General features: G+C 44.9%; 1 pseudogene; it reads left to right on the top strand.

The window, feature by feature from the left end:
- Positions 1-24,911, top strand: part of LOC144251405 (E3 ubiquitin-protein ligase RNF213-like) — a 105,875-nt pseudogene that overhangs the window by 35,644 nt on the left and 45,320 nt on the right.

Consider the following 24,911-nt stretch of genomic DNA (forward strand, 5'->3'; position numbering starts at 1 on the left):
TGATGTATTCATGTTTTTAAGTCTGTATATGTGACACTAGAGATTGGACCCAGGGGTGCTTTATCTCTGAGCCACATTGTCAGCACTTTTTGTTTTTCATTTTGAGACAGAGCCTCACTAAATTGCTGAATCTAGCCTCCAACTTTTGATCCTCCTGCCTCAGCCTAGCCAGCTTCTGGGATTACAGGCATGTGTCACCACACCAGGCTTATTAACTGATTTTTGATGCTAAAACATGGTTTTATTCCTGGGATAAATCTCACTTCCCCATGGTCTATAACTTTTTATTTATTGCTAGTTAATGTTTTCTTTTATCCTTTTAAATGTCAAAAAGTATCTGTTGTTAGTTCACCCAGTGTTTTGTACTGATTACTGAAACTTTTTTTTTTTTTTTGTAAAAATGTGAACCCAAAGAAGAAAAGTGTTTTGTTTCTTGGTGAAGCATCAGAAGGAGAATTGAAGTGTCAGTGGTGTTTGAGGGCAGCTCAGGATATAAAACGTACAACGTAGTAAAGTTTTCCTCATCTTGCTTTTGGTATTTTTCTTTGCAGGCAAGTCTAAGAGAAATATAGAAGCTGGCAGTGAGCTGGGAGGGCATGTGACTTGGGGTTGTTGGGGTATGTTCATTCGTATGTGTGCATCTTCAAATCTCTGGCACCTCACATATGGAACCAGGCCACAGGGGAATGGATATGCTCTAGGAAACATTAAGTATTTTACATTTTCTGTTCTTTTTCTTTTTGCAGTATGAGGATGAAACCTAGGGCCTCTGATAAGCTAAACTCCCCCTTTATCAGGGGGATATCCCAAGCCTCTCTTCTGTGTGTTTTTTTTTTTTTTTTTTGGAGGCACTATAAAGCTAGCTTCAGTAGATTTCTGAAATGCTATTGGGTGCTAACTTATGTCATTAAAAAATAAATCAGTAAAATCTTCTAAATTCTCTCTTTTTAATTCATTTTCTTTTAGTCTCGGATCAGTGTCCTAGAGGGAGTCTCTTGTCATGATTTGCAGAAATTTGGCAGCCTTGTGTCTGCTGTGATCACCAAGTCCTGGCCCAGCAACAACAGAGAAGGCCTGGATGAGATTCTTGAATACCTGCTTACGGGGCCAGATGTGAAGCAGCTCTTCAAATTGTACGGTGCGTGCAGGGCTGGTTGGAGTTGCTGTCCTTCCTTGGGCAATAGAACAGGGCAAGGTACTTGACCTGATCCTCAGCCTGCATGTGCTGAGGTTTGGTAAAGGCAGGATGGGCAGAGATGCCCAGGCAGGTGATAGGCATAAAGAGCATCTAGCACCAGAGCCATTTTCTGCTGAGTGCCTGCTGAATACCTGCTCCTGGGGGGACACACTGTCCTTGAAGCAGCCCCTTGAAAGTCCCCAAGGCCCATGATTTCCAGTTGAGGGAATGGAAGTGCCCAGGGCAGGTTGCTTACCCAGGGTGTTGGAGACTTACTATTTCAAAGATAACAAGTGTTTGGAACTCAAATCCAAGCCCAGCTTGCCTCCCTGTGAAGCCCATCTGTCACAGGTTGAGACTAATATTGATAACTAACAAAACATGAAGTGACTCTTCAGCCATTGCCTTCCCAGGTGTTGTGCATTGATTGCCCTGGAAATGATGGTGCAGGTTTATGCATAAAATTGCTAGATTCAGATCTTGTAGTGGAAAAACTCTGGGTGTGGCAATAAAAACCCAGGGCAGATGATTGTTTGAGCCAAACCAGTTGTGTCCTTCCATGCCAGGAGACAAATAGGAGTAGCATGTGGTCCTGAAGGTGGCTGCTGTGTGCACGGGCCATAGCAGTCTGCTGGGGAAGACTATATCGTGTTACACTCCACATACTCAGCAGTATGCATCTAAGGCTCCTCCTTGTCTTTTCCTGGCTTCATTGTTCTGTTACTTTTATAACTGAGCAAAGCTCCCTTGTCTGGATGTGCCTGGGTTGGTCCATTCTCCCCTGAAGTTCATCTCAGCTGTGTCCATGTTTTTGTAATTATGAATGAAAGTCTGTATGTGTGAAGCTGGGGACTGAACCAGGGCCTCATGCCTACGAGCCTAGCACCCCACCATCAAGCTGCATCCCAGCTCTCTGCTGTCTTTGTTTTTAATGGTAAAGATAAACTTGCTCTTCTCATACTACTCTATGGGCCTCATATTACTGTGAGATAAATAGTCTGGCAGTTAAACTAAGCACATTTTAAATTGTTGCCCTCTAAGTTGTTCCAAAAGCTCATGTTCCAGGTTTTGATCCTCAGACAGGCATAGGCAGAGCATGAAGCTTCAGCGAGGATCTGTCTCCTTCCTTGGTGTTATGCAGATGCTTCACTGCACCCATGGAGTGGCCTCTTATGTATGAGCTTGTCCTGTTGCAGTTTATTTTTGTACTACTGCAGGGATTCCCAAGACAGGTGAATTTCAAAGGACATCATGTGCAGTCCAAGAAATATGTTCACTGTAGCATGGACTCAGGCCTTCAACCTTGAGCACTGTGGTTCTCCTGGCTGACTTTGGCCATTGGGAGGGTCTTGTCCTCCCAGTCAGGAGATGCACTAGGGTAAGACCTGAACCTCACAGGTACATGCACAGATGAATGAGGCATCAGCACATCTGGAAACAAAACTCACTGCTGCCGGAGCCACGTGGGCATGGGGCTGGTGTGAGGTTCTAAAAACAAGGAGAGGGGGCTGCCCCCTCTCCTTGTTTTTAGAACCTCACACCAGCCGTGGACCATGACTATTCCACGGTTTTGGTACAAGGTTTCTGTAGCTGGTGGAATTGCATTTCTTGTCTTGTCATTAACTTTTCCCCCTTTTCCATTGTGTTTAGTTTGAATTCAACCAGCTCACTGTACTCCTTATCTTCTCAGGGACAGATGAGATGCTCTTAGCCAACATCACAGAGGACGCCAAGAGGTTGATGGCTGCTGCCAGCTCTGTCTTCGCAGAGGTTGCTGGTGATGTCCTGGATGGGTCCATATTGGTTGGACGGTTGGAGCTGATCCTGAAGCACAAAAGTCAGTTTCTGGACCTGTGGCAGTTAGGTGAGCTGAGGCCAGGCTGGTAAGAAGCCCATGTTCACATGTGTGCTGGTTGTCCTTATCCATGCCACTGAGTGGAGGCCTCTCTGTCCTTCTGGTGGTGACTGTGGGGGCACTCCTAGGAAGAGAAAGGGGTGCCATGAAGTTTGTTTCCTTTGGCTGATTTTGTCATTATTTTCCAGAGAGAAAAAATTTTTCATTGCAAGAGAAAAAATGTGACATGGAAGAGACACTGGACTGGAGGATGGATGAAGTCATGTTTCTGAAGAGAGAGAAGAGACAGGTGGACAGCCTCCTGAGGCTGTGTGGGAAGGTGAAGCACCTCGTCCAAGGTACTGCTCCCGCAGTCACGCTGGGCCACCCTCGAGAGCTATGATGGGGACAGAAGCAGGCCACAAATAGTGCGGCCTTATTTGGCAGGGAGAAGCTTTTAAAACATGTTCTTAGCCCAGTTTTCAATGCATTTGCCCAGGGAAGCAGCTTCAGCTTGTACATTCTTGTTGTGTACCTCCACGCCCATAGACATCTGCAATTTCCTAGTGTCACTGTCCTGTTCTGGCTACCCATGGAGGAGAGGCGTAGATCTTTCTCCAGTCTGTACCCTGCACATGAGGCTTCTTGCTGCTCTGTCACTCCCAGTGGTGTCCTGAGTTACTGGCTCATTCTTTAGTGTTAGGCCTTCGCCATGGTGTGAACACAGGATTCACAAGCGGACCGTGCCATGGACCATGACTAATCCACGGTTTTGGCACAAGATTTCTGTAGCTGGTGGAATTGCATTTCTTGTCTTGTCATTAACTTTTCCCCCTTTTTCATTGTGTTTAGTTTGAATTCAACCCCGAACTATATCAGCTATATGAGTGGATGTCTCTGAAAAGTCTCCCAGACTAAGGGCTTATTTTCCCTGGTGGGGAGGTGGCCCTCAATCTCCCCTTGCCTCGCAGGGTTGCCTTGTGCCTCCGGGCTGGTAGGACAAGTCCTGCATCCATGGCCTGCACTTGAATCCTGTTTGACAGAGGGTGGCATCTGCTGCTTGCTGGGATGGGGGCACAGGAGGCCAGATATAGAACTGTGCCCCTGCTGTAGGTTGATCATTTGGCTGGGGACAGAGTTTCCTTCAGAGTGCTGCTTGAGTGCTGCATTGGGCCATCAGATGCAGCCTCACTACTGATCCTCTGTGTGAGGTTTACTGTCCTTCCCGGGATGCTCTGGAGAGCTCTCTGGCCCTGGTGTCCTGAAAATGTCATAAAACTGTGCTTGACTGTTGATCCCTTTTCCATCTCCAGGACTGGGCACTGGCAGATCTTTGTCAGCTGGAGATCTAGTCTTAGAACTCTAGGGAGTTCTCATGAATTGGTTTATTGTGGTTTCCTTCTTGCTGGGTTCACATCATCAGCTGCTGGGCCTCCTGGAACAGTTGCCTGATTCTCATAACAACTCTCCTGTTTGGGCTTTGCTTCCTGAGCCTTCTCCTCAACCTTCTTGTGCAGCCTTGGCATTGAACTCTTCATTTCAGCTCTCACATATATTTAATTTGAAGACACTCCCTTTTTTATTTTTATTTTTCTTTCTTTCTTTTTTTTTTTTTTTTTGGTACCAGGTATTGGTACCAAAAACCCTCTGAACTCTGAATTCAAGTGCACTTAAACACTGAGCCACATCCCCAGCCCTATTTTGTATTTTATTTATTTAGAAATAAAGAAATAAAAAAATAAAAGAAAAAAATTCTTTTTATTGGTTCTTTTTAGTTATACATAGAAATAGAATATACTGGCATAATTTTAAAAGCATGGAATATAATTTGTTCTAATTCATCCCCAGTATTTTTCTTTACCTTAATTTCCTCCCATTCCCTGTTCCCTTCCCTCTACTCTACTGATCATTTTGCTATTTACTTAAGAGTTTTTTAAAATTAGTTTCTTGTGGATATACATGATGGTGAGATTCACTGTGGTATATTCATGGTATATACACACAGGTATATAGGAAATTTAGGTTGCATTCATTCCACTGACTTTTCCTATCCCTTCTCTCCTCCCTTATATTCTTTCATCTTTGTCTACTCTTCTGATCTTACTTTTATTATTTTTAATGACCCCCCCCCCTGATTTTGGATTACTTTCCACATATCAGACATAATATTCAACCTTTAACTTTTGGACTGTGGCTTATTTAACTTATGATAGTCTCCATTTTCACTCATTAACCAAAAAAATACCATAAAACCATTTTTCTTTATAACTGAGTAATTGTAACACTCCATTGTGTACATTTACCACATTTTTGAGAGAGAGAGAGAGAGAGAGAGAGATTTTTTTTTGTAGATGGACACAACACAATGCCTTTATTTTATTTTTTTATATGGTGCTGAGAATCGAACCTGGTCCCACCGGTGCTAGGGGAGTGCTCTACCGCTGAGCTACAATCCCAGCCCCCCACATTTTCTTTATTCATTTGTCCAAGGGCACTGAGGTTGGCTCCATTGCTTATCTATTGTGAATTGAGCTACTATAAACATAGATGTGGTTGAATCACTGTAGTATGCTGATTTTTTTTTTGAGATTGCATTTTGTTGGTTCTTTTTAGTTACACATGAGAGTAGAATTCACTTTGATGTAATTGTATAAGCATGGATTATATCTTTTATTGGTGGGCTGAGTAATTTCTTTTTTATTATTATATTCATTTTTTTATTCTACTTAGTTATATATGGTAGCAGAATGCATTTCAATTTATCATACACAACTGGAGTACAACATTTCAATTCTCTGGTTGTATATTTTGTAGAGATGCATCATTTGTGCAATCATACATGTACATAGGGTAATGATGCCCATCTCATTCTACCGTCTTTTCTACCCTCATAACCTCTCCCCAGCCTCCCCTTTGCCCAATCCAAAGATCCTTCATTCTTCCCACGCCCCCCCCCCATCATAGATCAGCATCCTCTAAAGGGAGAAAACATTCCACCTTTAGTTTTTTGGGATTGGCTTACTTTGCTTAGCATTATATTCTCCAACTCCATCCATTTACCTACAAATGCTACAATTTTATTCTCTTTTGATGCTGAGTAATATTCCATTGTGTGTGTGTGTGTGTGTGTGTGTGTGTGTGTGTATGTGTATACCACAGTTTCTTTATTCATTCATCTTTTGATGGGCCTCTAGGTTGGTTCCACAGTTTAGCTATTGGGAATTCAGCTGCTATAAACATTTTTGTGGCTATGTCACTATACTATGCTGATTCTAAGTCCTTTGGGTGTAGACTGAGGAATAGAATAGCTGGATCAAATGGTGATTCCATTCCAAATTTTCAGAGGAATCTCCTTACTGCTTTCCAAAGTGGATACACCAATTTGCAGTCCCACCAGCAATGTATGAGTGTACCTTTTTCCCCACATCCTTGCCAACACTCATTATTGCTTATATTCTTGATAACTGTCATTTTGATTGGGGTAAGATGAAATCTTAGAGTAGTTTTGATTTGCATTTTTCTAATTACTAAAGATGTTGAACAGTTTTTTTTTATATATTTGTTGATCGATTGTATATCTTCTTCTGAGAAGTGTCTGTTCAGTTCCTTATCCCATTAATTGACTGGGTTGTTTAGGTTTTCTTTCTTTCTTTTTTTCTTTTCTTTCTTTCTTTTTTTTTTGGTATTGAGGTTTTTGAATTATTTCTATATCTTGGAAATTAGTGTTCTATCTGGCGTGTGTGTGGTAAAATTCTGCTCCCATACCTCACTGATTGTTTCTTTTGCTGAGAACAAGTTTTTGAGTTTGAATCCATTCCATTTATTGATTCTTGATTTTATTTCTCATGCCTTAAGAGTCTTGTTAAGGAAGTCGGGGCCTAATCTGACATGATGATTTGGGCCTACTTTTTTGTCTGTTAGGTACAGTGTCTCTGGTATAATTCCTAGGTCCTTGATACACTTTGAGTTGAGTTTTATGCATGGTAAGAAATAGAAGTTTAATTTCATTTTGCTACAGAGGATTTCCAGCTTTCCCAGCACCATTTGTTGAAGAGGCTATCCTTTCTGCAGTGTATGTCTTTGGTACCTTTGTCTAGCATGAGAAACCTGTATTTATATGGGTTGGTCTATGTATCTTCTATTCTGTACCATTGGTCTACATGTCTATTTTGGTGCCAATACTAACCTGTTTTTGTTATTATTTTTCTGCAGTATGGTTTAAGGTCTGGTATTGTGATGCCCCCTGCTTCACTTTTCTTGCTAAGGATTGCTTTGGCTATTCTGGGTCTCTTATTTTTTCAAGTGAATTTCATGATTGCTTTTTCTACTTCTATGAAGAATGTCATTGGGATTTTAATAGGAATTGCATTAAAACTATGTAACAGTTTGAGTAGTATGCCCTTTTGACAATATTAACTCTGCCTATCCAAGAGCATGGGAGATCTATCCATCTTCTAAGGTCTTCTCCAATTTCCTTCTTTAGTGTTCTGTAGTTTTCAGGTCTTTCACCTCTTTTGTTAGGTTGATTCACAAGTATTTTGTATTTTTTGAGGCTATTTTGAATGGGGTAGTTTTTCTAATTTCTCTTTAAGTGGGTTAATCACTTATGTATAGAAATGCATTTGATTTATGGGTATTGATTTTATATTCTGCTACTTTGCTGAATTAATTTATTAGTTCTCGGAGTTTTCTGGTGGAATTTTTTGGATCTTCTATATATAGAATCATGTTGTTGGGGAAATAGTTTGCGTTTTTCTTTTCTTATGCATATCCCTTTAATTACTTCTGTTTTTTCTGATTGTTCTGCCTAGAATTTCAAGGACTATGTTAAATAGAAGTGGTAAAAGAGGGCATCCCTGTCCTGTTCCAGTTTTTAGAGGGAATGCTTTTATTTATTTATTTATTTTCATTTAGAATGATGCTGGCCTTGGGCTAAACATAGATAGCTTTTACAATGTTGAGGTATGATCCTAATATTCCCAGTTTTTCTAGTGTTTTGAACATGAAAGTGTGCTGTATTTTGTCAAATGCTTTTTCTGCATCTATCGAGATGATCATATGATTCTTGTCTTTAAGTTTATTTATGTAATGTATTACATTTACTGATTCCATATGTTGAACCAACCTTGCGTCCCTGGGGTGAACCCCATTTGATCGTGGTGCACTATATTTTTAATATGTTTTTGTATGAGATTGGGCAGGATTTTATTGAGAATTTTTGTATCTGTTCATCAGGGATATCGGTCTGAAGTTTTCTTTCCTTGATGTGTCTTTGTCTGGTTTTGGTATTAGGGTGATGTTAGCCTCATAGAATGAGTTTGGAAGGGTTTCCTCCCTTTCTGTTTCATGGAATAATTTGAGGAGCACTAATATTATTTCTTCTTAGAAGGTCTTGTAGAACTCGACTGAAAATTCATCTGGTCCTGGGCTTTTCTTGATTGGTAGGCTTTTGATGGTGTTTTCTATTTCCTTGCTTGAAATTGATCTATTTAAATTGTGTATGTCCTCCCGATTCAGATAGAATAGATCATATGTTTCTAGAAATTTTTTGGTGTCATCAAGATCTTCTATTTTATTGGAGTATAAATTTCAAAATAGTTTCTAATAATCTTCTGTATTTCAATAATGTCCATCATGATATTTCCTTTTTCATCAGGAATTTTAGTAAATTGAATTTTCTTTCTCTTTCTCTTTGTTATCCTGGCTAAGGGTTTATTAATTTCATTTATATTTTAGAAGAACCAGCATTTCATTTTGTCAACTTTTTGAATTCTCTCTTCTGTTTTAATTTCATTGTTTTCAGCTCTGATTTTAATTATTTCATGTCTTCTACTACTTTGGGTGTTGAATTGTTCTTCTTTTTCAAGGGCTTTGAGATGTAATGTTAGGTCATTTATTTGTTGACTTTTTATTCTTTTAATGAATGAGCTTACTGCAATCAACTTTCCTCTTAGCACTGCCTTCATAGTGTCCGAGAGATTTTGATATGATGTGTTGATATTCTCATTTACCTCTAAGAATTTTTTTAACTGATCTTTGATGTCTTCTGCTACCCATTTATCTTCTAATATCATATTATTTAGTCTCCAAGTGTTGGAGTAGCTTTTATTTTTTATTTTATTATTGATTTCTGCTTTCATTTCCTTATGATATGATAGAATACAGAGTAGTATCTGTATTTTTTTTTTTTGCATTTGCTGAGAGTTGCTTTGTGGCCTAATATATGGTCTATATTAGAGATGGGTCTGTGTGCTTCTGAGAAGAAGATGTATTTACTCGATGATTGATGAAATACTCTATATATGTCTGTTATATATAAATCATTTAATTGTATTATTGAGTTCTGTAGTTTCTTTGTTTAGTTTTTGTTTGGAATATCTATCCAGAGGTGAGACAGGTGTGCTAAAGTCACCCAGTATGATTGTGTTGTGATCAATTTCTTCTTGAAATTGAGAAGGGTTTGTTTGATATACATAGAACTTCCATCGTTTGCGGCATAGACATTTATGATTGTTATGTTTTGTTGATATATGGTCCCCTTAAGCTGTGTCAAATGTCCTTCTTCACCTCTTCTGACTACCTTTGGTTTCATGTCCACTTTATCCTTTATTAGAATGGAAACCCCTGCTTGTTTACATGGCCTATGTGAGTGGTATGTTTTTTCCCCATCCTTTCACCTTTCACCTGTGAATGTCTTTTCCTATGAGATGAGTCTCTTGAAAGCAGCATGGTTTTGGATTTTTTAATCCAATCTGTAAATCTATGTCTTTTGATTGATGAGTTTAGACCATTCACATTCAGGATTATTATTGAGATATGGTTTGTATTCCTGGTCATTTTGGTTTATTTTTGGTTTTTAAGTTGACTTGGTTTCTCCTTTGATTGGATTTTCCTTTAGTGTGGTTCCTCCTTTTACTGATTTTTATTGTTATTTTTCATTTCTTCCTCATGGAACATTTTGTCAAGAATATTCTGTAGTGTAGGCTTTCTCATTGTAAATTCTTTTAATTTTTATCATGGAAGATTTTTATTCCATCATCAAATCTGAAGCTTAATTTTGCTGGGTAGAAGATTCTTGGTTGGCATCCATTTTCTTTCAGAGCTTGATATACGTTGTTCCAGGATCTCCTAGCTTTGAAGGTCTCAGCTGAGATATCTGCTGAGATCCAAATTGTTTTCCCCCTATATGTAATCTGAAACTTTAATCTTGTGGCTTTTAAAATTCTATCCTTTTTCTATATGCTAGGCATTTTCATTATAATGTGCCTTGGTGTGGATCTGTTGTAATTTTGTATATTTGCTGTCCTGTAAGCCTCTTGTTTTTGATTTTTCCAATTCATTCTTCATGCTTGGGAGATTTCCTGTTATTACTTCATTGAAGAGATTGTGCATTCCTTTGGTTTGTATCTCAGTGCCTTCCCCTATCCCAGTAATTCTTATATTTGGCCTTTTCATGTTTTCCCATAATTCTTGAAGGTTCTCTTTACAGTTTCTCACCATCATCACTATATGGTCAACTTTATTTTCAAGATTATATATTTTGTCTTCATTGCCTAAGGTTCTGTCTTCCAAGTGATTTAGTCTACTGGTGCTTTCTATTAAATTTTTTATTTGGTTTATTGTTTTCCTTCATTTCAAGGATTTCCGTTTTTTTTTTTTTTTTTCACAGTCTCTATGATTTTCTTGAAGTAACTTTTTGTTACCTGTATTTCCTCTCAATCTCTTTGGTGGAGCAGTCAATTGTTGCTTGTATTTGCTCTTTTAATTCATTCTTTGCTCTGCAGATCATTTTAATTATGTACATTTGGAATGGAATGTCAATGGAATCTATTATTGTATCAGCTTGGTGTGTTTCAAGCACTTTCTTCCCTTGTTTCTTCATGTCGTCCATGTGTCTTCCTCTCTAGCATTGCGGATTCGAGGTATTATAATTTCTAACTTATAATCTTGTAGTGATTACCAATTCCTTGCCTGCAGGAACCTGAAATATGGTCTTGTTGGTCCTGCCTGTTGTCACTAAATGGAAGCCAGGGGAAAAGCCACTGCATGCATCAGCAGATGGAGACATAGCATGGTCGCTCTCCTCCTACCATAGAGTGGGCTGGGGTCGCTGTTGTCTGCTCCACTTCCTTCTGTGTGGCAGAAAGGCTGAGGTCGCTGTCATCTGCTCCTTGTATTTTATTCAGAGACAGAGTCTCACTGAGTTGCTTTGCATCTCGCTTTTGTTGAAGCTGGGTTTGAACTCATGATCCTCCCGCCTCAGCCTCTCAAGCTGCTGGAATTACAGGCATATGCCACCACACCAGCACTTTTTTTTTTCTAATTTTTTTTAGTTGTAAACGAACACAATACCTTTATTTATTTATCTTTATGTATTGCTGAGGTTCAAATCAAGTGCCTCACGCACTAGGTGAGCTTTCTACCACTGAGCCACAACTGCAGCCCCTCCCTTTTTTCTTTAAAGATCCATTTATATACTATGCTGTTGTCATGGATCATGGTTGAAGTATCTTATCTTTTGGAGATTATTGGTATTTTTAAAGATTTTTCTTTTCCTTGCATAGTTTTCCACTTCATTCAATTTGCTTCTCTCTGTTGGTTTTTCCCCCTTTCTTTTCTTTATTGCATGCTGAGGATGAAACAAACCTAGCCTTTTCTTTTTGTTTTTTTTATTTGGCACTGAGCATCAAACTCCATGCCTCACACATGCTAGAATACTAGGCAAGCATTCTACCACTGAGCTACATCAGCCCTATTGGGTTTTTGGTATGTTCCCCCTGTTAAAGCTTTTTCTATTCTGGCTGGAGATTTTTGTTTGTCTGTGTCTATAAAGACAGTCACCACAAGTGGATTGACAGGCTAAGGGCTTCTGGGCCATGGCCCCTGAGGCTCTGTGGCTGCCCTTGAATTGACTTGGTCCTTGAGGGCTTCTCTTGTGGGCTGGTCACTTTTGCAGCCCCCTGCCTGCTGCCATGTTTCTGGATCCAAGAGGGAGTGTAGGAGGGTGAGCTCCTCTACTCCAGTTCTCCTGCCCTGGTGGCTGTGTGGTCCTCTTGGTTCTTAAATTGAATACTCCCTGTCCTTTGTAACTGCCCAAGACAGGTGTGTGTCTAGAAGTGGCCTCCAGGCCTGAGAGCCCTGCAGGTGGTCCTTCCTGTCCCTTGCCAGGCAGAGGGCAGCCTCCATGGTGGGGATGGACTCTTACCAACTGCTTCTTAAACAGACTTTGAACTCACTTCCTGTTCCCTCTCTGCCTCCTCCAGTCTAGGGTGACCTTAGAAACTAGTGTCCTTGCCTACCAGGAGCTTGTGCTTGGCCTGGCTGAGCTCATGTCTACTGTGGCCTCAGGGTCTGTGTTTTCAGGCCCCAGGAGTATCATTTGGTGTGGTCATCTTTCTACTTCCCAGTGTATGTTGCTATTGGGCTCCTTTTCTACTCTCCTCATTCCTGGTGGTTATGATCTTTGAAAAAGCAATTTCTAATCTGTCACTGGAGACAGATTTGGGAGGAAAGGAGATGGATATGTGTTTCCAATTGTCCTTTCCACACAAGAGCTTACAATCTGTTATTTATCTTGAAAACTGATGAATGAGCCACAGCAGGGTGGAGGGGAGGAGGGATGAATTCTTCCTGTGACAAAAATCCCAGCAATGGTGTTCACTTAGTTTTCTTAAGGCAGTGATTAGAAATACTGGGAAAGTAAAATAAGATGCTACCATGACTAGCAGTTTAACTTCCATGTTTCCTTGTGGTTTCCAAAGTGGATTTTGGAGAGATTGAAGCAAGACACATGGAAGACCTGAATTGCAAAAGACTGAATGAAATCATGAGTTTGAGCCAGCCATTGTCTTCGGCCTGTAAGCAGATGACACACTACAACCTAGGCCCCAAGATCCAGAAAATGGCTGAAAGGATAGACTTACTGACAGACAGCCACATCTTCCAGATCTTCTGGGAAGAAGCAGCAGAGTCATTGAACGATCCCAAAGGGGAATATAAAAGTCAACCCCTTGCACTTACAGAGGCCTATCAGTACTTGTACTCGCCTTGTTACCAAAGGTTCATGAAACTATATGAGGATCTGAAGTCAGGAGATGTCACCTTTGCAGAAATTGATGTCATCTTCAAAGACTTTGTAGATAAATACAATGACCTGACTTTGGACCTCCAGATCATGTGTGAAGTAGACCCCCAGGCCCAGAGGGGCTGGATCTCAGAGCGTGTTGAGCAGATCAAGGAGTACCATAGCCTGCACCAGGCAATCAGCTCAGCCAAAGTCATCTGCAAGGTCAAAAAGGATTTTGGATTGACTGGTGACTTCAGTGTTCTTTACACTTTAATAAACTTTGTAAGTTATTTTCTGGGGACTCCTGTGAGGTGGGGGCCTACCTCAGACTCCTTGGAAGCCCCAGGGATTCTGGGACGGGCAGTGTGGCAGCCCCCCTGAAAGGCTCTGTCTGGGCTGCACTGAGGCTGGAACATTCCATGGCCTGCATTTTTACCTTTGCTTGAGATAGTGTAACTGTTCCTTAGCTAGTGAGTTTTCTTGGCTCGATCTGAGAACCAAAAATTCAGGATAGAGAAACCATACTCTTTCCAGAGGAATCTTATTTCATTAGGTTATAAAAGCACAAAAGGAAATATTTTGTCAATTGTCCAGGTACCTTTCCTAGTTCCAGCAGGAAGTACCAAATGATACATTACTCCTGTCGTAGGTCAGGCCTGAGTTTCTCCTTCCTGTTTTTAGCCTCACATTTTTAAAGTGTGTGTGGCCTATGTTTCAATAGAGACAGGCATGATAGTGCTTAAAATTTAGCAGAGTGTGGAATTGTCTATACCTAATCTTGAAACTTTTAGCACATCTGTTACTCTCACAAACAGAGAAGCCCAGAACTGGCAGGGCTGCTGTGCAGAACAGGTTTCAAAGTCCTTGAAGGCTTCCTCATGGCACTGGGTAACTGTGGACAGTAGCTTCTGCAGTGTAGCAAAGAGGGCCATGGAGGTCATACTATTTTTGGTGCACGAGTGTGTCACACTCTTGCTGTAGCGTCTTCTTGTCCAGGCATGTGGGAAGGCAGGCATGCTTGGTCTCTGGTATAGCCCTCAGCAGAGCTTCATCTTTCAGACTGATGACTTCGAGGCCACCCGTCATGAGAGACTGGACCAGATCAGCCCACAGCTCATCCAGGCCAAGAAGCTGCTACAGGATATCAGTGAGCCCCACTGCCAGTGTCTAGAAGAGCTGGCCCTGCAGAAGGAGCTGGTCAGCTGGCTGCACGAGGCTCTGGGAGGTATGCGGGTAGCTCGGTTTCAAGTGTTTGCCAAGTTTTGTTCCTGAACTTGAGGACATCCTGCCTTAATCACTTGCGTGTGTTAGGTGGGGGGCAGCGTCTGCTTCCAGGAGTTTACATCAGGGCGGCTTTTCAGAGTTCTGGTTAAAACTGTTTTCTTTTCTGCTCTCTCCATCTTTGGATGCTGGTGTCATTTTCTTCAGTATCTTGACTCCTTTTGTGCCTTCCAACTCATTCTGCTAGAGGACTAGGCAAGCTCTTGCACATAAGGGGATGTTGCTGCAGCAAGCTTTCGGAAGCTGTGCATTTCTCTCCAAGTCTAGGGCTGGGCAGCCTATGTGGTTGTACAGATTAGATAGAGGGTGGGGGAGGGGAGATAAGAAAGGCCAAGTAGATGGAGCAGGAGCAGCACTGGTGCACCACAGAGGCCTGGCAGGACACCTCCTGATAGCATCCAGAACTGTACTGCTTGTACTCCTGAGTCTCCTTTGATGTACAATCTTTGATTGGTAATTAACTCAAGAGAATTATCTCAATTTTTTAAAATAATTAATCATCTACATATTTTTTTTACCAACTGAACCTGTTTTTGTTTAAGTGATGATGTTTGTGGATTAAAGGAAATAAGGTACACACAAGCCTAGTACAGTGCCTGGGAATTGTTTGGTAAAGGTTAGATGTTGGTCAGCGGTGTCATCATATCCTACAAAAGAAAAGGTGTCCTGGAGTCCTAACTGAAGGCAGGAAGTGGAGCAGGCCCTAGATGTTTACTTAGTGTCTATTGATGGCCTCACTAAGGATCATGCCCCAGGTATGAGTTGTGCAGCTTCGTGGAGTTGTTCTGTGCTAGCCCCGTTTCTGTCTCAGGCATCACCGAGCTCCAAGTGTTTGTGGACCTCGCCTCCATCTTGGCTGGAGAAAATGACATTGATGTGGACCGGGTGGCCTGCTTCCATGATGCTGTGCAGGGCTATGCGTCCCTGCTGTATAAGCTGGACAAGAAGGCAGGCTTCAGCGAGTTCATGGAACTGCTGAAAGAACTCTGGAAGGCTCTGCAAAACGACCCTCACCTGCCCAGTAAGCTGGTGAGTCTTGTTCCCGGTTCCAAGGCATGGTGATCTTGCAGCCCAAGGGAACTGCTCTGCTTTGAGGGCACATGGGCAGCCATTTAAACTGATGTTGAAAACCAGGTTTTCTTCATAAATGGAAATGCCTTTTTTGTCTTGGGTTTGAAGAGAGCTATGGAACTGCATGTCAAGAGTACTCTCCACCCTACAAGACAGGAGTGGAAGGGGCACAATAGGAAGTGTAAAAGAGAGTGTACAGTGGTTTTCTCTGAATGGTAGTAATTGTCCTTTATTTTATTACTTTTGGGTATTTTTCGCAATTGATATTAATTTTTTATCAGAAAAAATAAACATTTAAGTAAATTGCCTGTACCAGAGTCTTAGTTAACCAGCACTACACAACTCACCCAATGAGCAGAGATGTCCAGAGGCCTGCACCCTACTCAGGACAGCTGGTCCTACATGTGATTGGAGGGTGGGGAGATAGACAGTTTTCCTGCTAGAAGCTCACATTCTCTTAAAATTTTCCTAAGTTGTTCTGGCCATGCTCAGGGTCCATGGCAGGACATTAAGAACTTAGGGCTCCTGTTCAGTCAGGCATCTTTCCTCAGAGGGCCTTTGTTCTGAGAACACAGCAGGATGGTGGCCTCCCACCTGGCTGCATGTCCTGTGGCCATCCACCCAATCACCCATAAGTGCAGGCCACGTGCACTCCATGTGTCAGCTAGGAACCAGGCACCAGTGCATCTACACTGAGTGGCCAGGGTCCTTGGGGACCAAGCAGGGTCCTGAGGGATCAGGCAGAGGCACCTGACAGCCTTAGGCATTGGGTGAGCAGCTACACCCAGAGCCCTGGAGGAGAGTGGCTGGAGTTTGCCCAGCAAGGGCAGAGGCAGGAGGAGGACATCCAGGAAGATAGTCATTCGAACCCTGGCCCATGTTCTCTACTTTTGTCCCAATAGCGAGATTCTGCCAGGAACTTGGAGTGGCTGAAGACAGTGAAGGAAAGCCATGGATCCATTGAGCTCTCGTCCCTGTCCTTGGCCACAGCAATCAACAGCAGAGGCATCTATGAGATCAGGGCACCCACAGGTGACCAGAAGGTGAGCCCTCCCAGATTCCAGGTGCACTGTTGGTGGCACGCACTGGCCTGCTGCAGAGTCAGGGTTTCAGCCACTAGAAAATGACCTCTAAACATGTTGTGCCTCCCAGATCTCCCCAGATGCCATCTTGCACCTGATCCTCCCTGGGGGTCACAGTGGCCTAGAGCCAGATCGCTCCTACACTTTGGAAGAGCTGAGGGATCTTTTAAACAAGCTGATGCTGATGTCTGGCAAGAAAGACCACAAGAATATGGAAGTGGAGAGGTTTTCTGAGGTGAGCAGGTGCCCTGTTGCCTCAGGCTGGGCATGCAAACGGAAATAGGCAGGGGTTGGCCTCTGGTGGACAGAGTGGTTCCAGAGAGTGGAGCTTGTGGGTCTGCAGGGTGCACCTTGCGTGGAGTCACATCTGAGATGGGACAGGCCCTGGGGCCATCAGCTCCTCCAAAAGAGCTGATGGATTAACCATCTGTCACCAACCAGTGGTGACAGATGGTTAATCCACTGCATTTAACAGGAGGTGACCAGGTAGATAGTTCTTAGGAAGAAGTATGAATGGCTTCATTTACTTTGTAAACTGGCAAAATCAAAAATCTCAAGATTCTAATGGGCACTCTTCATCAAAACTAAAGTAACCAGGGCTGGGATTGTGGCTCAGTGGTAGAGCATTGGCCTAGCACGGGCGGAACCCTGGTGCGATTCTCAACACCACATAAAAATAAAGGCATTGTGTTGTGTCCATCTACACCTAAAAAATAAATATTAAAAAAAAAGTAATCAAGCCAGGTGTGGTGGCACATGCTTGTAACACCAGTGACTCAGGAGGTTGACACAGGAGGATTGCAAGTTAAAGGCCAGCCTCAGCAGCTTAGTGAGATCTTGTCTCAAAATAAAAAGGGCTGGGGACATAGCTCAGTGGTAGACTACCCTGGATTCAATCCCCAGTACTGAAAAAAATCTGAAGTAATTGTTGACACAGGTTATTGATTTATATAATAGTCTCTCTCATGTAAAGTTTCTTTTCTTACAGTTTATTTGTACTTCACAATTGACATTTTTTTTTCCCCAGTGCTGGATACAGGGCCAGGGCCTGGCACATACTAGGCAAGTGCTCTACCACTGAGCACAGCCCGGCCCACAGTGGACATTCTTATCTGCCACTTGATCACTTCCCAAAGATGGGAGCCCACTCCTTAGGCTGATCGTGTTTCCCAGTGACCCTAAGGGAGGAGTGAACCCAAGCCCCTTCAATTAGAACCTGTGTGTGTCTAGATCGGCACGTCCCCCTCCAGTAGTTCACTGTGACATCTGCCTTATGCCCCTGTTTCCCCCAGTTATTCTGCCACGTGCAGCGGCTTGTGCAAGCCTTCCTGAACCTGTACTCTGCGGGAAACATGCTGTTCCGGACCTGGACTGCCGAGGTCTACTGCTGCCCCAGGAATGGCGTCTCCATCTGCATGGACTTCCACTTGGAGTTGGTAAGCCAGCTGACAGAGAGTGGGGACATCACCCAGCTCCTGGAAGCCCTCTGCAGGCAGATGGAGCACTTCTTGGATGACTGGAAGGAGTTCGTGAGCAGTAAGCGCAGAGAGCACTTCTACCTCAACTTCTACACAGCCGAGCAGCTGGTCCTCCTGAGCACCGAGCTCAGGAAGCAGAGTCCCAGCGAAGCTGCCCTCATGATGCTGTCCTTCATCAAAGACAATTGCACCCCAGCTGACATCTTAAGGGTCACCGAGGGGTTCAATGAGGCCCCCAGACACCACATGAGGACAGTGATGGAAGAATTACCACCATTGCAATCCGCTGAGATCAGCCTGGTGACCAAGCTGAGGGTCATCATGAAACAGTCCCTGGAGTGCATGAGTGTCTTTCTGCCTGGCTGCCTGGACCTGGAGGCTTTGGGCCATTGTCTGGCTCACCTGGCCAGGATGGGCGGGCCTCCTGTGGAGCGGTCTCTTCCTGTGGGCCTGCAGGCTGGCCAGCCCAACCTGGTCATATGTGGCCACTCTGAGGTGCTGTTGGCTGCCCTGGCTATCTACATGCAGGCCCCAGGCCAGCCCCTGCCCACCTTCGATGAGGTGCTACTCTGTACCCCAGGGACCACGGTTGAGGAGGTGGCCCTGCTCTTGCACCGCTGCCTGGCCCCGGTTTCCCAGGGGCACAAGGTCTACAGCCTGCTGTTTGCGGACCAGCTGAGCTATGAGGTGGCCTGCCAGGCAGAGGCCCTCTTCCACAGCCTGTGCACACAGTGTCCCCGGGAGGACTACCAGCTAGTACTGGTCTGTGATGCAGCACGGGAGTGCTGTTACCTGCCCTCAGCCTTCAGCCAGCACAAAGTCCACGTCATCCCCCAGGCGCCCCTCCATGCCATCCAGGCCTACTTGGCACATCACTACCGGGTCCCAGCACAGACCTTGTCAGCGGCAGCTGTGTTCAGAGACCGGATGTGTGTGGGGATCGTGGCCTCAGAGAGAGCAGGACTTGGTAATGAGAGTGCTGGGATGGGCAGGCAGTCCCTGAGGGCTTCCTAGTGTCCCCTTTCTCTGTAGCAGAGGGCACCTCAGCTGACAACCCTCTGCAGGTGGGAAAGTGAGTCTCAGGAGGGTCTGACTCCCTGCGGTCAGTGCTTCCCCTAGAAGGAGCCCCCTTTCCATCCAGGTTGCAGTTCCTGGAAGCCCTGATCCTCTCCTTGCATGGACTTCTCTGCAGGTCACTTTTTTCCTGCATAACCTCCTTTGACCTATTCCGGGTTGTGTTGGTGTGAGCAGAAGAGGCACAGCTGCTCTAGCTCCAGGAGAAGAGTGCCTTTGCACCTTCCCTTTAGTCACTGTCATGTTTCCTTGGAAAGAGGTGGTGACTTCAATTCTGTTGACTTCAACCTGTGAGCATCACTGTGCCCTGTCCAGATACAACCTGTTCTCTCCCCCACTGGGGGACATGCCTCTGCTTTTACTTTATTACACTTCCACCATTGTCATCATGGGGAATTTGAGGATGCTGGGTGGGTGACAGCTAGGGACTCTGACTTCATGGTGGAGTTGTGCTCTAATATGATGTTCCGTTGCATCAGTTTTGAATTTTATATAGAGAAGTAACTTTTTAATTTTTTTTAGCTGAGGATTTACCCCAAGGGTGCCCTACCCCAGCATTTTTCATTTTTAATTTTGAGATATGGTCTCACTAAGTTGTTTAGGGCCTTACTAGGTTACTGAGGCTGACCTTGAACTTAAAATCATCCTATCTTGGCCTTCCAAGCTCCTGGGATTATAGGCATGTGCCACTGCTCCTGGCTGAGAAGTAATTTCTAATCTCTCTGGAATCTGTTCCTCTTGATCCATAGGCTTAGGATCTAATTTCCTTGTTTTAACGTTCTAGGAAAATCTCTCTATGTGAAGAGATTGCATGAAAAATTGAAAAAGAAGTTAAACAGTGAAGAGGTGCCTTTAAAGATTGTTCGGTTGACTGACGCTCAGGTGGATGAGGGCCGCATCCTGGGCTCCCTCCTGTCTTTCTGGGATGTTCAGTATTGGAAAACGCCCATGATATTCCACTTTGATGTGACTGCTTCGGTAAGTGCCCACATGGCAACTGAATGGCCACATCAGAAGGCTCACATTCCCAGGGCCCCATCTGCTTCTCCTTGAATGAAGAGTCCCTTCCTTCTATACTTGCCTGTAGTCAGTACTCTTCTCCCAAGGAAGAAGTCAGGAGGGTCCTGTGGGTTGGGAGGAATGGTTGGCAATTGTGTATTTTCAAACCCATGCTTCTCTGTCTTTAGGTACAGACTGGAACTTGGGTCTTTCTTTTCAAGATCCTCATTTTACAATACCTAATGGATATAAGTGGGAAAATGTGGCTTCGGAACCCATGCCATTTATATATCATTGAAATTACAGAAGGAAATTCAGTACTGCCAAAGAGGTCTACAAAGCTGGTATGTAGACAGGGCATTTTCAGGTGGTCATGGCACACCTTTGATTCTGTGGCTTGAAGCCTGGTTGACACATCTTGGTTGTTTTGCACTTTCACCTTAGGGTAGCTGTGAGTACATGTTAGGGGAAATACATGCTTGGACTTAGATCTTAATGATGTCTAGAATGAGAATACTCTCATGTTGATTGGTAGCATCTTGGATTCATCTGGATATGTCAGATTGGTTCCTATGTCTGGGGTTGAATTCCAGGGGTGCTGAGTGTGGAGCATTTCTCTGTTGATGGCCACTGTCTCCCTTACTGCCAGTGAAGAAGACAGTGAGACGTCATTCATGGAAACCTGTTAGCTGGTGGGAGTTCTATTGTTACAAATGTGTTCATGCTTGGCGAAGAGATCAAGTCACAGGACTGGATATAGCTTTATGGTTCATAATGCAGATGCCATAGTTGAGCTTCTGTAATGCTCTAACATGCAGATGCCAGCCTCTGTGAACAAGAGGCTGCAGAAAGCCACATGCATTCAAGTGATTGTTTTCATAAAGGTCTATCCACAGGAGACCACGTGGAAGGTTAACACATATGGGCATCTTTCAGGAAATCAAATTCTAACTTCTATTTATGTCTCTTCTTTGCAGAATCCACATGCCCCCCAGTTTAGTTTTCTTGACATCTTCCCCAGAGTCACCTGCAGACCTCCAAAAGAAGTGATAGCCATGGAGCTGAGCCCTGAGAGGAGCTTCATAGAGCCTGGAATGGATGAGAGAGAGTTCTGCAGTGCTACTTTCCAAAGACCTTACCAATATTTAAAAAGATTCCATAAAAAACAAAACCTAGACACATTTCAATACCAAGCAGGCTCTGTTGAAGGTACCCCAGGGGAGTGCATCCAGCACCTCCTCATATATTGTGGGGTCATCAACCCCTCCTGGTCTGAGCTCCAGAACTTTGCTCGGTTCCTCAACTCTCAGCTCAAGGACTGTGAGGCCTCTGTGTTCTGCAATCCAGACTTTACTGGAGATATACTACAGGGCTTCAAGAACTTCGTGGTCACCTTCATGATTGTCATGGCAAGAGACTTTGCCACACCAACACTTCATACCTCTGACCAAAGTCAAGGGAAGCACATGGTCACCATGGATGGGGTTGATGAGGCAGAGCTCGCCCCCTTCACTCTCCGGAGGAGGTGGGAGTCAGAGCCTCACCCATATGTGTTCTTCAATGGTGACCGTGAGACCATGACATTCATAGGCTTCCATCTCCAGCCCAATGAGAATGGCAGCATTGATGCCATCAACCATCTCAATGGGGAGATAATCAGGAAAGATGTCATGACAGAAGAACTGTACAGGGGGCTATTGCTTCAAGGCGTGCCCTTCAATGTTGACTTTGATAACCTGCCCAGACACGAGAAACTCTTGAGACTCTGCCAGCCACTAGGAATTCCTCAGGCCTTTGACCCTGATGAAACATATGAGCTTACAATGGACAACATGCTCAAGATTCTGGCCATTGAAATGCGGTTCAGGTGTGGGATCCCAGTTATCATCATGGGAGAAACTGGCTGTGGGAAAACCAGGCTCATTAAATTCCTTAGTGATCTGCGGCGTGCTGGTACCCAGGCTGAGACCATGAAGTTGGTCAAGGTTCATGGAGGAACAACCACAGCCATGATTCATTCCAAAGTCTTAGAGACTGAGAAAACTGCCTTATCCAATAAGGACTCACACCAGTTGGACACCATCTTGTTTTTTGATGAAGCCAACACAACAGAAGCCATAAGCTGTATTAAGGAAGTCTTGTGTGACCAGACTGTGGATGGCCAGCCCCTGGAGGAGGACTCAGGCTTGCACATCATAGCTGCCTGCAACCCTTACAGGAAGCACTCCCAGGAGACCATCTGCTGTTTGGAGTCAGCTGGTTTGGGGTACAGGGTCAGTGCAGAGGAGACAGCAGACAGGCTGGGCTCCATTCCCCTCAGGCAGCTGGTGTACCGTGTCCATGCCCTGCCCCCGAGCCTGATTCCTCTGGTGTGGGACTTTGGGCAACTGAATGACACTACTGAAAAGCTCTACATCCAGCAGATTGTGCAGAGACTGGTGGACCATGTCAGGATCAGCGAGGACGAGACTCATGTAATCACAGAAGTGCTCTCTGCCTCTCAGAGGTTCATGAGGAACACTGAAAGTGAGTGCAGTTTCGTCAGCCTCCGGGATGTGGAGCGCTGTGTGAAGGTGTTCACATGGTTTCATGGCCGCAGTGAGATGCTCTTGGTGAAGCTGAACACCTTTCTCTGCGAGACCAGTGTCAGCAAAAATAACTTCAGGAGAGACCCCGTCCTCTGGTCCCTGGTACTAGCTGTGGGGGTCTGTTACCATGCCTCCCTAAAAGACAAGGAGTCCTACCGCAGAGCCATTTGCAGGTATTTCCCAGAACTATATGACAATAGCGGGGTCATCCTGGACGAGATCACACACGCACAGGATCTTTTCCTGAGTGGGGTGCCTCTGAGGAAAACCATAGCCAGGAACTTGGCTCTGAAGGAGAATGTCTTCATGATGATCATCTGCATTGAGCTAAAGATACCCCTCTTCCTGGTAGGAAAGCCTGGCAGCACCAAATCTCTTGCCAAGACCATCGTGGCAGATGCCATGCAAGGCCAGGCTGCACATTCCGCTCTCTTCCGCAGCCTGAAGCAAGTCCACCTGGTGTCATTCCAGTGTAGCCCCCACTGCACCCCACAGGGCATCATAAACACCTTCAAGCAGTGTGCTCGCTTCCAGCAGGGGAAGGACCTGCAGCAGTACGTGTCTGTGGTGGTGTTGGATGAGGTCGGCTTGGCAGAAGATTCCCCCAAAATGCCCCTGAAGGCTCTGCACCCACTGCTAGAAGATGGGTGCATTGAAGGTGATCCTGCCCCCCACCAAAAAGTCGGCTTCATAGGTATTTCCAACTGGGCCCTCGACCCTGCCAAGATGAACCGGGGCATCTTTGTGTCCCGCGGCAGCCCCAGTGAGAAGGAGCTCATAGAGAGTGCCAGAGGGATCTGTTCTTCAGACAGCCTGGTGCAGGACAGGGTCCAAGGGTACTTCGCTCCTTTTGCCAAGGCCTATGAAACAGTGTGCAGCAGGCAGAACAAGGAATTCTTCGGGCTTCGCGACTACTATAGCCTCATCAAGATGGTCTTCGCCACCGCCAGAGCATCTAACAAGAAGCCTTCTCCACAGGATATTGCACATGCAGTCCTTCGGAACTTCAGTGGCAAAGATGACATCCCCGCTTTGGACATCTTCATGGCCAATTTACCTGAGGCCGGGTGTGTGGAAGAGGTCAGCACCCTGGAGCTCATCAAGCAGAACATTTGTGGGAGTATGCAGAACATACTCCCAGCAGTGGGGGAACTGGAAGAAGCTGAATCCCGCTACTTGCTCATACTGACCAAAAACTACATGGCCCTGCAGATCCTGCAGCAGTCATTCTTCAGTGAGGACCAGCAGCCTGAGATCATCTTTGGTTCCAGTTTTCCCCGGGACCAGGAGTACACCCAGATCTGCAGAAACATCAATCGGGTGAAGAGCTGCATGGAGACTGGCAAGATGGTGGTGCTGCTGAACCTGCAGCACTTATATGAGAGCCTGTACGATGCGCTCAACCAGTACTACGTCTACCTCGGGGGCCAGAAGTACGTGGACCTCGGGCTCGGCACCCATCGAGTCAAGTGTCGGGTCCACCCTGACTTCCGCCTGATTGTCATCGAGGAGAAAAATGTGGTGTATGAGCAGTTCCCTGTGCCCCTCATTAACCGGCTAGAGAAGCACTACCTGGACATCAGCTCGGTGCTACAGGGGTGGCAGAAGAGCATTGTGCAGGAGCTCATGCAGTGGGCAGAGCAGTTTGCTGACGTGAAGGCCCATCAGTTCCTGGCTGGGCACAAGTACAGCCCTGCTGATGTCTTCATCGGCTACCACTCTGACGCCTGTGCCTCTGTGGTGCTGCAGGCTGTGGAGAGGCAGGGCCCCGGGGACCTGACAGAGGAGCTATACCACAGGGTGTCTGAGGAAGCCAAGCTGATCCTGCTGGACTGTGCCACACCAGATGCTGTGGTGCGGCTGAGCAACTCTGCACTGGGCTCATTTGCTGCGCAGGTGCTGTCGCAGGAATACTGGTACAAGCAGCAGCATCAGTCCTTTGCAGATTTCCTCCAGGCCCAACTTCGCAATGGGGACTCGGAGTGCCATGCCATCTTCACAGAGGTGACTGCCCCACAGCCTTTCCCTTTCCTCTTTCACCCAAGAGCCCTGGTCCCTGGGGCCCAGAGGTTTTGACTCTCTTCAAGATAGTGTGCAGTCTAGGAAACGGGTGTGTTTCATACAGGCACAAGGAGGATAAGTTCAGTGAGGCCTCTTTTTGACTGTGAGTAGAGCTCTGCTCTGAGAGCAGCATTGGGCACAACATTCAGGTCCCAGAGTGCTGGGTCCACCTGGGATGTAAGTGAATTGGTCTGCTTCCC

Source organism: Urocitellus parryii (genome assembly GCF_045843805.1).
Source record: "Urocitellus parryii isolate mUroPar1 chromosome 13 unlocalized genomic scaffold, mUroPar1.hap1 SUPER_13_unloc_2, whole genome shotgun sequence".
NCBI classification, from domain to species: Eukaryota; Metazoa; Chordata; class Mammalia; order Rodentia; family Sciuridae; genus Urocitellus; species Urocitellus parryii.